Below are 13,537 nucleotides of genomic sequence, written 5' to 3' on the forward strand. Positions count from 1 at the left end.
CTAAAATCATAAATTAAAACATAAATTAATTTATATGCATATAATATATGATGCAACAACAATTTGTAATAAAGCATAAATTAATTTATATACAAAAATATACCTCAAAATACGGCTTTGCAATGACCAAGAATCATCAATAAAGTATGTCATGACCGCCATGAACCCTTTCTTTTCATTACTAGAAGTCCACATATCAATTGTGATTGCCACTTTACTTTGATTGCTCTGTACCAATCTCATTATCTTCTCCTTCTCATTGTAATAGATATTCAAAATATCACTTTTTATTGTGTTTCGAGATGGTACTTTAAACAATGGTTGAAGTACCATCAAATATCTTTTGAACCCAATATGATCCACAATACACAAAGGGTATTCACGCAAGATTATGGCATTCGAAAGCTCTCTCCTAGTAATATCTTCATCAAAACTATAAGAGACTTTCGGACTCTCCTTGTTAAAGTTGCTAGTTAAAACTCTTTGCCTCATGTCCATTCCCTCCCCTTTCTTAAGACAACTCCTATAGTGATCACGCAAATGTGAAGTTCTATGCTTCGGATTACCCCCAAGATGCTTCTTACAATAATTGCATATGGCTTTCCATACGCTATCAATTTCTTCTTTCTTAAAGTGTTGCCACACAAAACTAGGGTTTTTTTTCTATTAGCTAAACTAGATTCAGAATTATCTACATCAAGGACATTTTGATTGGCGAGGGGAGCTTGTGATGGTAGAGAGGTCTCACTCTCAACCAATATTGATGGTTGTAAACCATTAACAGGTAGTTGGGAGTTTGCTTGAGAGTTTGCTCCAACTTCCGACATTATCAATGCTTAAAAATCCTAGAGAACATAAATTAGAACACACACAATCATATTGATATTCCCTAACAACATTTTTGCATAAAAAGGAAAAAACAAGAGAAGAAGAAATAACAAATTCTAGGAAATTGAGTTACACCAGATGATTAGAACATGGATTTCATACCCATATAAGGAACAAACATCCAACAAAAAAGAGCCATGAATTGGTAAAAATTATTTTGCAATAAGTATTTGATCTATTCCATAAATTGTACATGTAACCAAGTCCATGTTTGAATCCAAGAGAATCTAAAACCAGAGTCCAGAAACAAATGTTGAATTATTAATCATTAACAATTTATATTAACAAGTTCAATTCAACTAAAATTGGATTAACATAAACACAAATGGATATCAAAGCTTGGGCATCCTATTCTGAAGGAGAGAGATGTAAATTGTAATTAGTCAAACAAGCAATTAATCTGGGTCACATTTTGATCAGAAAAGGATTATGATTTACTCAATTGACATCCTAACAGTGTGTCTGCTATTACTTAGAAGTTGGCCAAATAAGCAGTTGGTTGACAAAGAAGCCATAAAAGTTGAAAATTTGTTTTCTTTCTTTTGTCCCAGCCCATCCATGATCTAAACAAGTCACACATACAATCAACCAAATGGGATCTAATCACTCTATATCAATAACTGAGCTGGATTTGGTTATATCATAAGAAGGGAAAGGGAAAGGGACAGTGAAATGTACTAATATCGTATATTCTATACATGATCATTGATCACCTTACCTCCCAATAATAAATAAATAAAGCGAAAAGAGGAAGACATGATGACGAAGAGCTTTGATTTTAAATCAGTGAAATGTCTAATAAAACAGTAACAGGTATTGGCATCCATTCAATTCCAACAATGCTCTCAATTGAACATTGAAGATCTCAAATTCAGCAGCTAATATGAATTGGGAAAGAGGGGAATTTGGGGATACCTTCATATCGAATTTTGCTGTTACAGATCGACTAAGAACGATAAACTCAACTTCCATTTGAATTCAAGGGGGAAAATTGGGATTGAATTGGAGACAGATTATTAACTCATTAACATCCTGCTAGTTACAAAAATGGCAGAATAGAGATTCACATAGATGAAACTCCCTAGTTACTCTGTTTTCATGTTGAGAAAGAGTAAGAAAGATAAAACAAGATCTATAATCTTTCATTTAATTCTACAATTCCATGAACTGTAATCTCCAATTTCAACTACCCAACCAATTATTAACTCTCTATCATCATGATGGTCAGAAAAATGATAGAATAGAGATTCACAAAGATAAAAATCCTAGTTAATCTTTTTTTTTTTTACCCATATATTCTATCTGAGAGATCGTCAAAATCTACTGCTGAAAGTTGGTCATAAAAATCATCCCCCATATCCGGTTCATTCCCCCATTGGTTATCTTGGTCATCTTCTCCCATTAGTGGTGACTCATGAGAGATGCTATGTTGATAGTTGGAATACTGACTTTCATCGATGAATGTTTCTTTGCTGAAGGGATAACCTGGGATAGCTAGGTTATAGTATATCTTCTGATTTCTATCTTCGCAAACTAGATGTCCATAATTTCCATTATATGCTAATAGAGGATTATTAGCAAATTTCCTCCATTTATTGAGCTGATTTCTGAGTGAAAATTTTCTGCATGGCCAAGGTCTCCGATTGAGAAGTCTTGGGTATCCTCGAAATGTTGAAGTTCCTCTAAGGTACATTTTATGCTTGGCTGGGATGCACCTTATTCCTTCCCACTCTAGTAGCTTGCTATCAATTAATGCTTCTACATACGGATGATGCTCTTCCATTACACAAAGTACTGCATGAGCAAGTTTATTTCCAAAACTATCTGTCTGATCTGGATCTGAGAAAATTATTCTAGAGACAAAGCCATAATCTAACAATTGTGAGGCTGTTAGATAACGCGTTTTGCCCCTAATTTCTATCTCCAATGGCTCGAACGTTGCTAGATTTATCTGGCAAAGGCATATGCTGAAGTCTAAATTACTCTGACATTTGTCAAAATATTCTGGCCTGTCTATACATCTTTCCTCTTGTAAGTAGGGTTGCTCTTCATCCACGTAGAGATAAGTTTATTGATAAGCTATACCAAGGCAGTGAACTCCTGCTATGAAGAGATCCTGAAGAAACTGCTATATAGTGACTAACTCAATATTTTTTGCTATCTTCGGCTAAGGTGTATATATAGGGTTTAAGCTCCTCTATTTCTTGGCTTTTCTCACAAAAAGATCGAATGATAGAATGCCTGAAGAAATATATTCTAGCACTCAATTGTTCAAATTCCTCACTGGTGAGTTGTTTGGTTTCTGGGTCAAGAAATGGAGTGGGTGTTTTTTCTGGAGTTAATTTTTTAAGCTGGTTGGTTAGGGTTCGAATGGTAGCTCTCAATTGTTTTTCTTCGTCTCGGAGCTGGTCTAGCTCTTCATTGACCTTTTTGCCTTTATCCATAATTTTCTTGAAATTTATGGTAAAGCCTTCACAATATCTGCACATTTGGAGAGAATTTTGAGAATCTATCTGAGGGTTAGTACTACTACTTCCAATTATCTGGCTAACTGGAACTCCACTAGTAGCAAGAATGGTTGACTGCATCTTGCCTAATGTGTCCAGATAATCTTTATCTATTTGGCTGATAAAGTAACTAGTTCCTATTTGTCTACGGACATATGTACTGGTTGACTCGAAATCATAAAATCCTTTAAACTGAGGTATGGGAAAATTTTTAACTAAGGGTTCAACTTCTACCCAATCATGGTAAATACCAGACTTGGTTCCTTTAGCTACTATATAAAAAGAAAAGCTTTTAGACAAAGGTTTATTCTGGATTTTTGAAAAATATATACTAAGAGAGTTTAAGGCTGACAGACGTTTAGCTAGGTGGTTATGGTTGTTCTAAAGGTTATCTAGAAGACACTGTTGAATTGGATCTAGCACGATTCCTGTTAATGGTCTGAATTTGTTTCTGCCTTCATAAATGGAAAGGGCAAATCCCTCAAGGTTCATGGTTTTGCTGTTCTCCATTATTTGCACAAAAATTAAACTGGTTATTTTCTTTTTCTAAATAAATCTTCCTACTTAGCCAATCTGTTAATTTATTATCACTCCCTTTAATATGTTCAAATTCTACTTGATATCCTTGTCCTACTATACAATCCAAAAATTTTGCCCATCTTCTGGTTACTTAATTTGCGCTCATTAAGTTTATTATGAAATCTAACTATAGCTTCACAGTCTGTTCTAATTGTAAAGGGCTTGTGTAAGAATAATCTAAATTTATTTATTGCATATACTATTCCTAATATCTCAAAATCTAGGCTGGTCATGGTCGTGTCTTTTTCTTTAAATTTTCCAGAACTATATCTACAAATTCGTTCTTTATTTTTACTATCATACTTGCTAGGTTTAGCTAATAATACTATTTCCCATCCTAACTGACTTGTATCTGTCTCTACAACTATATATTCTGATTCTAAGGGAAGTTGTAGGTCGGGTAGATTTCTAGAAATATCTTTAATTTTTCTAACTATAGCTATATCTTGTTGATTGAAATATTTTTGCCCTGTAGGTGTGGTCTTACTGTATAGGGGTCCTATTTTTTTACTAAGGTTAGGAATGTACATTCGTGCATAATTTAAAATTCCTATAAATGATTGAAGTTGTTTTGTATCTTCTAATTTATCTGGGTAATCTAAAATTTTCTTAACTATGTGAGGTTATAGCCTAATTTTTTCATCTCCTAACTTCATTCCTAAAAATTCTATATGAGGTTTATTTAATACCACTTTTCTCTTACTAATTATTATTCCATTATTTATGAATTCTTCTAATACTATATATAAATGATCTATGTGACTATTTTTATCTAGGCTAAATACTAATATGTCATCTATATATACCAATATAAAACTATATTTATTAAATATACTATCTATCTTGCGCTGAAATATGGAAGGTGCATTTTTTAGTCCAAAAGGCATAACTAGTCATTCATAATGTCCTTGTGGGCAGCAAAAAAATCCCGACTTGCAATCAAATTTACTAAATATTTTTGTTGTTTGTATTTTGTTTATAAGCTGATCTTTATCTGGTATATTATATTTATCATCTTCTGTATTGTCATTTAATCTTTTATAATTTATAACTATTCTAGCTTTTCCTCTTTTTATTTCTACATGATTTCTAACCATAAATGCGGCGCTCCTATGTGGGCTATTACTGGGTCTAATTAATCCTAAATCTGATAACTCCTTAATTTGTGTCCTAAATTCTTCTATGTCTGCTGGCGTATGATCTATTTGTGCTAATGTAATCCTATAATCTTTATTTTTTATATCTAAGCCGGCTAAAACTTTATTTCTTTCCCAATATTTCATGGGTTGTTCACCTAAAATTTTTGTTGTTTCAGCTAACCTTATTATTTCATCTAAATCATTTTCTGTTCTTCTGTACACTGGTTTTTTCATTAATATTTCTATTTTTGCAAAAATTAACTCTAGGTTAACTATTTGTTGAAAATCTTCTAGGTTCCAATAGTCTCTTTTTTCTTCAAAATCAAACTCTTCTAAATCCTCTAATTCATAATTTTCTATTTCTAAATTTTCTAAAGAAGTATTTGCTATCTCATCAAGTATATACTTTTGGGCTAGTTCAGGAAAAATGTTTCTACTAGGAAATAAAAAACTAGCTGGAATAGAATCTACTCCTATGGTACCACCATGCTTCGCACGCAACTCTGATGAATGGGCAATGGTGCTAAGGGCATATGCTGTGAGTGTATGTACCGTTCGTTTGAAGAAACTGATGTTGTTTTGGCTGATAAACATGTCGCCTTGTAGACTAAGTATAAAGTTAAGTCCTAAGATGAAAGGATGGTTCTGTCGAGTATTTCCAATCCAAACTTGAGGCAAAGGAAACCATTCTACATGTTGAGTCTAAGAACCTATGTGATGAAAACTAATCTGTGCTCCATTGATGCAATGTGTATATGTCTGTTTAGTACCATCGGCTATACTGACTAAAGATGGGGTTGTTAAAGCTGTGCTGCATCCTGGTGGAACTATGTGTTGTTCAATATATGATTTACTGGCTCATGTATCTATCATGGCATCTATACTAAGGGTTTCTTCTTCAAATTTAATTACACAAGAAATCTCAACTAAATTTGACTTGGGTATGACAAGATAATTAAATGGTAAGTATGCATTATCTGACTATGTTTGGGAGTATTGACTAAAGGGTTGAGAATCAACCAGGTTGACTAATTCTAAAGAATTCATATGTTCTTCAACAGGTTTATCTTTTAAGGGGTACTGTGGAGAAATGGTTTGGAAATACTCTTCTGATCCTGGGGAACGCTCGAGATCCTCTTCCGATCACCTGAAAAGGAATATACACTCCGGTGGGGGTGCCGGAATTAGCACTCTGACGGACAAGTTAGTAACCGTACTCCAGAATGATTATATTCTACGTTAAACACTATAATTCTCACCTACCTCTTTAGGACTAAAGATCTTGTATTTATAGTATTCTCTTTGGGCCTTGGGGCCTGGCCCATTCCTAGTCCTTATCATGTACTTCTACACGGCCCTTGTTTTACTGGCAGGGATGCCAGCTCTTTTATTCGGCCCCTCAATTGGATAGGGTCAATGCCGAATAGAAGTTATGTTCTGGACTGGACTGGTCCGCTCCTATTGATCCAAAATTATTCGGCTCCCACAATTGCCCCCCAAACACCCCACTAGCACCAGTTAGTCGGCATGTTTGGCTTCTAGTCTGGAGGTTAGAAATCCTGCGGTTATTCCTCTTCCCGATGGGTGTCAGAACGCGTACATGCTTCTTGGTCATTATAGTGCTTTCCCGCCCCTTCGTACGCTGCCTCCATTTAATGCGATTTGAATTTGTCTCTTCGAATGTATGCTCTGAATACTCGAAGATATCTGGCCGCCTTCTAGTGGGACTCCTGCATTCCGCTGCTTCTGCAACCCCTTGTTAGAAGCTCGCGCCGAGAAGGTCGAGCGCGAGCTGAGGAAAATCAAGTCTGTCGGACCCCAATCAACTAGCCACCCCAATCCAGTTGTTGAAGAGAGGGTTACTCAAAGGCTGATTAGTGATGCGATCGCCGATCGTAATACGGCTAGCATGTTCGCGATCGAGACTGCGAGGGGTACGACCTATGAAAAAGGCTTCCATGACGGCCGAAAGGTCGAAATTCAGAAGACCAAGGAGAAACTCACCGAAGAAGTTTGCCAACGTGAAAATCGTGGATTTACGCACGGTTGGATCAAGGCACTTCGGCAAGCTGAGAATCTCCAGTCGAAAGGGTTGGATTCGGCGTTTCCGTTGTATCAACAGAATGATTTTCCCTTCTCTGCATTCGAAATTGAGAAGAGCGATGACGAAGAAGCCACCGAACCCAAGAAATCCTTGTAATGCTTACGTAGATTGAAAGTGAAATTATGTATTTATTCGCTGAATTTAATAAAATGCTTAGTTCTCAATCTGTAACGCACTTGTTATTTATATTAGTACTCATTTTATTCCGAACATTCTTGTTTGAGTACTTGCATATTTTAGCCTTCGTTTACAGAGGTTGTACTCATTTTATTTTAACTTTGCTTCGTTGAAAATTTTATTAGGCACACACGTATTTTCTGCAGCGGCTTTTCGGCCTGAAAGTGTCATGCGCCGATGGGGCTCCGAATCCGGAGGCTTTTTCGGCCCAAAGACGTCATGCACCGATGGGGCTCTGAATCCGGAGACTAATTGGCCAATCGTGATATCCACGAAAGGCGCTCCGAATCCGGAGGCTTTTTTGGCCCAAAGACGTCATGCGCCAATGGGGCTCTGAATCCGGAGACTATTTGGCCAATCGTGATATCCACGAAGGGTACTCCAAATCCGGAGCCTTTTTGGGCCAATCGTGATATCCACGAAGGGCGCTCCGAATCCGAAGGCTTTTTCGGCCAATCGTGACATCCACGAAAGGCGCTCCGAATCCGGAGACTTTTTGAGCCAATCGTGATATCCACGAAGGGCGCTCTAAATCCGGAGGCTTTTTCGGCCAATGTGATATCCACGAAGGGCACTCTGAATCCGGAGGCTTTTTCGGCCAATGTGATATCCACGAAGGGCGCTCCGAATCCGGAAACTTTTTGGGCCAATCATGATATCCACGAAGGGCGCTCCGAATCCGGAGGCTTTTTCGGCCAATCGTGACATCCACGAAGGGCGCTCCGAATCCGGAGACTTTTTGGGCCAAACGTGATATCCACGAAAGGCGTTCCGAATCCGGAGGCTTTAATCGGCCAACCGGGACATCCACGAAGGGCGCTCCGAATCTGAAGACTTTTTGGGCCAATCGTGATATCCATAAAGGGTGCTCCGAATCCGTAGGCTTTTTTGGCCAATCGTGACATCCACGAAGGACGCTCCGAATCCGGAGACTTTTTAGGCCAATCGTGATATCCACGAAGGGCGCTCCGAATCCGGAGGCTTTTTCGGCTAATCGTGACATCCACGAAAGGCGCTCTGAATCCGGAGGCTTTAATCGGCCAATCGTGACATCCACGAAGGGCGCTCCGAATCCGTAGACTTTTTGGGCCAATCGTGATATCCATGAAGGGCGCTCCGAATTCGGAGGCTTTATTTGGAATATTCTTGAGCTGGATTTCACGGTGAGTAAACACGAATCTTTGCATTACTTACAAAAGTGGAAAGTGGAAAGTGTACATGGTGAGCCGTTCAGAACCAATATCATTCCCCACAGGTTAGGTTTAATGATAGAATTTGCCCAAATGCGTTAGGAGCAAGGCCGCGTGCCTAACTCTCCATCAACCGGCCCCCTATCATCTGGTATCACCTAGAGCTTCTGTGGCTTATCGTCAGGGAGCCGTACAACGTCAACGAGACTGTCTCGATTCAACACTTCAGTGGAGTTGACCTGTGTCTCCATTGGCATTTTTCCAGAAAGGAGGTAGCATGCTTGTGCGGATTGCCGGGAACCACAGATTTTCTCAACGCCGTGTTCGTCGTGAAACGTAGCAGCTAATGATAGGTGCTTGGCACGGCCCGAATAGTATGCAGCCAAGTTCGCCCATGATGAGGTTATACAGCGAAGGTAGCTTGACGACCATGAATTCCACATCCACTGTTTGGGAGCCCGCTCGAACGGGTAACATGATTTTCCCCAACAGGTACTCTGGATTTGCGTTGAAGCCGAATAATGGATGAGGAGCCGAAGACAGGTCTGATTCATTGAAACCGAGTTTGAGGAAGGTCTTGTAGTACATGACCTCCGAAGTGCTTCCCTGATCTATGAGGACTCGTTCGACGGTAAATCGATTCACGTGTAGTTGAATGACCAATGGATCAATATGGGGGAGCGTTATGTTGATAAGATCGGAATCGTCAAAGATGATACTCGGAGCTTCGTGGGGCTGTTTCGTTTGTGTGCATTGCTTCTGGGGGGTTGAATGAATTGAGTGTATGGTACATGGCATTAGAAGGCCGTATATCATATGTATTACGCCGAGGGGAGGTGACTCCTGCCGAAGGGCAACAGTTTTGATTGTGCTCTTCCGGACGTGTTGCTAGAGCTGACCATCTTGCACCAATTCCTCGAGGTGGTCTTTCAAGGCATAGCAATTGTCCGTATCATGACCATGATCTTTGTGATATTCACAACGCCCGTCCCGCCTTCTCATGTCAGGAGGTCCCACCATCTTGAACGGCCATTTGAAGAATGAAAGATGTTGGATTTTGGTCATAATCGAGCCGATTGGCTCTGACAGCTTCGTATATTTCTTGTCGGGGCGCTTTGTGCGCCTGCTATCGACCTGCAGTTGCTCCTTTGCCTGGTGCGAGCATTGATCGCTAGATCGGCGGGAGTCCCGTCTCCTGTCTCGTTTAGCCCGTTGTCGTGGTTCAGGGCTCTGAGGTGGTGCGGAACTTATTGGCTGAGCAATCTCGGGAGGGGCCGTTTTCTTGGTCACGTGTCCGGCTTTAACCCGCAAGGCATCATCTTCCACTTTACAGTATTCCTCTACTTTGTTCATCAACCCCCAGACTGTTTTGGGGGGTCTTCTAGTCAGGGAACTACAAAGGGCACCGTCTGGGTGTAATCCCATTTTGAAGGCGGTGATGGCCATGGAGTCGTTACAAGCATCGTCAACGAGATTAAAGCATTCCCAATATCGCGCCGAATATGCTCTTAGTGTTTCTCCTGGCAGGATTTGCATTGCCCAGAAAGAGTCGGCTTGCTTCGGCTGGACTTCGTTGGTGATGAATCTGGCCCTAAAGGATTTTTGTAGTTGGTGAAAGGTTTTGATCGAAGCCGGCTCCAGTTTATAATACCACTTGACCGCCAATGGTCCCAAACTGTTGGGAAATATTCGGCACATGAGGGCCTCGTTGTCTGCATGCAATGTCATGGCCTGCGTGTAGTGACGGATGTGGTCGGTGGGGTCTAATTTGCCGTCGTACAAGGTGAACGATGGTGCTTTGAATTTCTTGGGTAGCGCAGCCTTTGCAATCCATCGTACGAAGGGATCATGTTGGTCTTCATTCGAACTTTTCCTTCTTCGCTTGTGCATTGCACAGGGACTTTCTTTGGAAGAATTGGTGGTTTCGTGTCGTCCCTTCTTCCTGGGCTCTGGGGATGATGAGTCGGAGTCGCTATCAGTGTCTTGTCGTGCTCGAGGTTGTCGACCACCTGCCTTCGGAGGTTGTTCTGGATTTGGGCGCGCAGCTTGCTTGGACTTCGCCATTTCCAGGGCCAAATCTTCACGAAGATGTTCATTCTCAACGATCATGTTTTCTAACCTCTGTCCATTTTGCTTTGCTTGTTCCATGACGCCTGCATTGTCTCGTGCTCCGAACTCGAGGGTGAGGCGAAATTCAAGGCACGTCTTGCGGCGATAGTCTCTGTTCCAAGCAAGTTTGTTGGAGTAGTTTCCTCTTGGGGTATAGGGTCGACGGTGACTGTTGAAGGATCTTCTGTCACGCTCGCCATGGATGTGCTTGAGTATTCCCACAGATGGCGCTAATTGTGGAGAAGTGGTTTGGAAATACTCTTCTGATCCTGGGGAATGCTCGAGATCCTCTTTTGGTCACCTAAAAAGGAATATACACTCCGGTGGGGGTGCCAGAATTAGCACTCTGACGGACAAGTTAGTAACCGTACTCCAGAATGATTATATTCTAAGTTAAGCACTATAATTCTCACCTACCTCTTTAGGACTGAAGATCTTGTATTTATAGTATTCTCTTTGGGCCTTGGGGCCTGGACCACTCCTAGTCCTTGTCATGTACTTCTACACGGCCCTTGTTTTACTGGCAGGAATGCCGGCTCTTTTATTCGGCCCCTCAATTGGATAGGGTCAATGCTGAATAGAAGTTATGTTATGGACCGGACTGGTCCGCTCCTATTGATCCAAAATTATTCGGCTCCCACAGGTACTTAATATGAAATTGTTCTAACTACTGTTTAAGCTGTCTATTTTCTGCTTCTAAACATTCTATGTCAAAATTAGCTTTAGTTTCTACCTCTCATATTTGTAACTTAAGTTCTCTTACCTGTATTTCTAATTCTCTAATTGTTAGATGTAATTCTCTGCTTTCCATACTATGATCTTCTAGCATCTCATTGTTATTTCCTAATGTTATCTTGTGTGTCATGTTTAATTTTTGTAGACATATTACACAATAGGTTATACTGCATAATAAACACTGAACTCTCTTATCTTTAGCTGGAAACCAATTACAATAACTGCATCTAGTGGTATCAAATCCTAGTCCTATTTGAAAATTATGCTGACATTCAGTATCTGAATTGCATTCCATCATAAAGAAATTGTCATGAGAATGGGGTATTCCGATTTCTTGGTTAAGTTGTTCTAAAAGATTATCTATGTCTGTATCACTTTTTGAATCATTATCTGAACTTATGGCTTCTATTTGATATTCATAATCACTGACTATGCTGTAGACTTTTGAATCATCATTGTTTATGTTAACTATATCTTCTTCTAAATCTTCTATAATATGTAGTCTTTCTATCTGTTTATTAGTATTAGGCCTTTGTCTTTTTGGGCAAGTTTTTGCAAAATGATTGGGTTCTCCACATATAAAACAATTGCATTTTTTACTATTAGGTTTTCTAACATATCTTGTTTTCTTTTATCTTTCTCTTCTTTGGGTAGTCGCTTATAATTCATCCTATTAAGAGTTCTATTCTTTCTAATGAATTTTTGTTTTTTCTATGGTTTTCTATATTTTTTCTTCCAATATTTTTCTTTTCTATATTTTCCATATTTTTTATATTTTTTCCTATTATATTTATCTTCATATTGTTGAGGAGTATATATATTACGCTGCTACAAAAACCATAGTTTTGTTTTTTCAAATCTTTATGTATCTTAACTTCTATACATTTTTCTCTAAGCTTATGAAATGTAAAAACTATTCTAGGTCCTTTTCCTAAAGTTCCTCTTATTTTTACTTCTCCTGAGGCTATTTTTGCTGGTAAGTTTGCATAATAAATTGACCATTTATTTTCTATTTCTCTTCCTAGTTCTCCGGGTAATTTTCTAAAATATTTATTTCCTATTTCTTCATCAAAGTTTTTTCCAGTTCTGGCTGCTATGGCTAAATATTCTTTACTAAAGGGTACAACATATTTCCAACTTCCTAATGTTATCTAATCTAACTCAGTTAAAGCTATGCTTTGAGCATAATCATTTCTTCTAGAAGGGTCATATCCTGTAAGTATTTCCTTTATAAAGCTAGTAAAATTCCATGGGTTATCTCCTAGTCTTTTAAGCTGTCTAATTGTCTCCTCATATTTTCCTTTAAAAGTTAAATATACATTAAAAGCTAAATCTCCTAAAAGTGTTTCCATATATTCCCACATATCTGTTGATTCAAAGGGATTACTCATCCATGCTTTTACCGCATCTTTTTCTCATTTTTCTATTACTTCTTACCATATTTAAGGGTCGAATCTAGATAAATCTAAAAGGGTTCCTTGGTTATTAGCCGGCTGTAATTGTATACTCATATCTGGTTGTCTACGCTTTCCATGAAATCTATAACTTTTATTCGAATCTGCTTTACTGCGCCTTGTATTAGCTAATGGTCTTCTTCCTCCTACGGCATAATGCATTGGTTCTACTGGATCTTCTACCGTTTGTTGCAGGTTACTAGTTCCTGTGCTTTCTATATTCATATAAAAAGTATCTTCTAAATTAGATTGTTTTGGTATTCTAAATGTTAGGATGTATTTTATCTTCTATGATATCATCTACATATTCTGTATGAAATTCTTGATCTAAAAATGACACTGCTTCATCATGGGTCCTCTAGCTATATATTCACAGTATCTAGTATCTAGTATTTTATTCATATCGCTTAGGGTGAAATTTTCTAAATCTATCTCATCAATATTATATATCTTATTTTGTGATATTATTTTTTCCTCTGTCATTACATAAAGCTGATTTATGTCACTATGATTATCTTGATTTTCTTCCTTATCTATACTGCTAAATTCATCATCTTCAGATTTTTCTGGTGTTACATATGTATATTGAGTGAATCTTACTGCATAGCTTCCATCTGCTTTTTGATATAATAAGTTATCTTGAGGGGCTAACCTT

Source organism: Camellia sinensis, chromosome 1, assembly GCF_055761805.1.
Source record: "Camellia sinensis isolate YWXY chromosome 1, ASM5576180v1, whole genome shotgun sequence".
Taxonomy (NCBI): domain Eukaryota; kingdom Viridiplantae; phylum Streptophyta; class Magnoliopsida; order Ericales; family Theaceae; genus Camellia; species Camellia sinensis.